We start from the raw sequence: 3,358 nt of genomic DNA, 5'->3' as shown, positions 1-3,358 counted from the left end.
GCCTTCTTTAAAATTCAATGCATATGTAAAGAAATATACGGTAACCCGAATTTACCACACTCGCAAAATCGCACACAGCCAACCATACACCCAGTATGGTATCGCGATTCGCGATTTTGCGCTATCATACTGGGTGTATAGTCGGCTGTGTGCGATTTTGCGAGTGTAGTAAAATCGCATAACAGCAAAATCGCATAACAGCCGAGCATACACCCAGCAGCGCTGCTGATGCCTGAACGGTATGTGGAATGAAGTGGGCGGGCATCGGGAGGCCACTATGGCACGGGGCAAGCACTATGGGCAATCTATCTGAAGTGTACCTGGCGTATAAGACGACCCCCCACTTGGAGGCATATTTTTCAGGGCCAAAAAATCGTCTTATATGCCGGCAAATACGGTATATTAACTTGTCAACAAAAAATGCCATAATTTAGAAAAAGCCAATCATTAACATCTAATTTTTTATAACATTATAATAAGTGAATATACTTAATTTTTAAAAATTTACTATTATTTCAAATATGTTTCCATAGATGCAGTTAAATCCATCTGGTCTAAAGTGTCATATAAGGCCGCTGTTTCCTGTGGGGCTCAGTGGCACAATCCCCCTGATCACCTGAGCTGGGTGCTCCAGGAATGTCTCTTGTGTGGGTTATGTGAGCCCTCCTGTTCTTGATTCTTAATTACTATTGGTCTGTCCACGTGTGGGGTTGACCATAGGCTGACTGACTATGAGTATTGATTCAGACCACAGTGTGTCAGAGCTGCTCTGTGAGGAATTTGCCCCGTCAGGGTCTGGTGCCTGCCAAGATCTTCCTTTGGGTGCTGACTGTGGAGCTGATGTGTGTTGGTTCTGGGGGCTCTTGGGAGGGACTCTGCTGCTGATCAATGTCAGATGCTGCCTGTAATAGCCCTGGACCACGTGTCTGGAGCTACCAGGCGATCCACTGTCTGTGTCTTCCTCTGCTGGACCTGGATGAGCATGGGAGGCCCAGGCTGTGTACCAGGATCAGCTTCCACTAGCACTGAGCTGGAGGTTAGGTCAGCGAAGCCTCCAAGAGCCTCCAACTACTGGCTGCCTACTAGGCTCAGTCACTAGAAGAGCCTCTGGCAGTGTACAAGTTGTGTGGCATAGGTTCTCAATGAGCCCCTCAGTACCGGCAAGTGTTGTTCACCAGATTGACACAGACTCAAACTTGCTGACAGTGATGGGTCTGAGGCCACTCAGCCCGATTCTAGGGTTCACCAAGGCCAGCTATCACCTGCCTGGGCCCATGGACCTCTGTGGTGAGGTCTGGTCTCAGGGAAATCATTAGGTTAGGGCCAGTAGGGTTCATCAGGCTAAAACAGACCAAGATTTGGCCACATGGAGGGAGGGTTCTGTGCAGGAATGGTGGCACTGAATTAATATATAATTAATATATTAATTCTACACTAAGAATTCTGAAGCAGAGAGGAAAAAAAAAAAGGCCTCACCAACAGTCTACAATTCAGTCTTTTCCTGTGTTCCTCTGGCACTCATTCAGTTTGATTGAACTTTCTCGAGAACTCCTCAGTCAAGTCTGCACCACAGGCCTGGGCTGGAGACACGACTGACCTCAGCACAGGGAGTGATCCTGACAGGGTGGGACCTTCAGGAGTCAGCAGGGAGGAGTCAGGGTCACTCTCCAGGCTGATACTGCAAGGAGGTGGAAGAGGGCCCAGCCCAGAAAAGGGGGAGCGAAGGGGCTGCAGAGGATACCAATGGCCCTCCCTGACAGCCACACACTCAGCATCTCCCTGTGGGATCCTAGCGCCACTCCATCCTTTAAATTCATACCATATGGTGTTTGAGGACTCTCCAGTTTTTCCTCCTGAAACACCAGCTCCTTTGGACTCAGGTACCAGGTTTTCTAGGTATGTGCATCCCGCCCAAAACCTGACACAGTATTTGGTGCATAGATTGTGGCAAGGGAAGACTCAGAAGAGTGGTATTAAACTAATTCCTTTAAAACTTTTGTAAAATGCATTTAAAAATTCCTTGTAAAATGTATTTAATTTCATAACGTATTTTCATTAGACACAGTGGGCATATTAATTACTTCATCTTCTATTTTTATTTCCTTTTTTTTAGCATATTGAGGTTTATATTTGTTCTTTTCATATTATTTGCTATGTTAAAAATTATTTGTGATACTTTTATGCAATCAATCTTTAAAAAAAGTATTCTTTTGTTTATTCCACAAATATTTGTTGAGGATTTACATTGTACCCTATGTCAGAGGCTGATAGCAGTGAACAAAACAAACAAAAAAAGAGAGAGATGTTCTAGATATCTAGGCAAAGAGAGACTTTAAATTAACATATAATTATGAATTGTACTTAGAGAGTTTTAACTGAGAGTAAAAAAAGAGATTCTCTTATATGTCCCCCTGGTTTGGAATTCTGGAGTCAATCTTACTAGCTTAGAAAATTCAATTTTTCTAAAAAGCTGCTATACAGATTGGCTTTCTTTAATAAAAGCATAATAGTATTCCAGGAGGTAACAGACACCCATTATCCACATAGTTTTTCTAATCTTTTCTATATTAATTCTTCTATTTATAACCACTCAATATGTAAAATGCAGCTGCCTGTGAATTCCTCCTGCTTGTAAATGGCACAACAAAGTTTTAGCTTAATTAAAACACTATAAATAGGGTGGAAAATCCCAGCTCCTTTCCCTTTTCTTCTGCCATCAATAGGATTAGAATATTTCTCCATCCAACTTCATCTTCAGATGCTTATCACAGCACCAGCTAATGAGAGGTATCAGCAAGTCAGGGGAGGGAGGAAAAGGCTTATTTTCCAATTATGAATGTTCGGGTTCATTAACATTGACTCGGGTTGTCAGGGACGTTCATTTAAATGATAGTGGCATGTGGATCTCTGCCATCTTTCATCCATCTTGCATGGGGCTGCTATTGAAGAAGCTATAGAAAGGGGAGCTGAAGAGCAGTAAAATATTCATGGCCAAAGTCAAAATTATATAAGCTTGCTGAAGAACCCTAATTCTTTTCAATCACCATTGGCAAATCTCAAAATAGATTATAATAATGAGTTATTCTACAATTTTTAAGCTAGACACTAAGAATTCTGAAGCAGAGAAGAAACTAATGTTACTACTTTCCTAAAGTCATGAAAAAGTTCATGATAGTGTTGGTTAAATCATCAAGTTATAATACTTTAAATATTAACTTTTACTATTATTCCTCAATATTTATAAATCTACCCAATCTTTTATAAGACTACACTTCCTCAGTGATGCACCACCAAAAAATATCATCAATTTTTAAAATAAATGATTATGTTACCTTAATTAATGATATATATTGTTCAA

Source organism: Myotis davidii, unplaced genomic scaffold (genome assembly GCF_000327345.1).
Source record: "Myotis davidii unplaced genomic scaffold, ASM32734v1 scaffold205, whole genome shotgun sequence".
Lineage (NCBI taxonomy): Eukaryota > Metazoa > Chordata > Mammalia > Chiroptera > Vespertilionidae > Myotis > Myotis davidii.
This window is presented reverse-complemented; position numbering follows the sequence as displayed.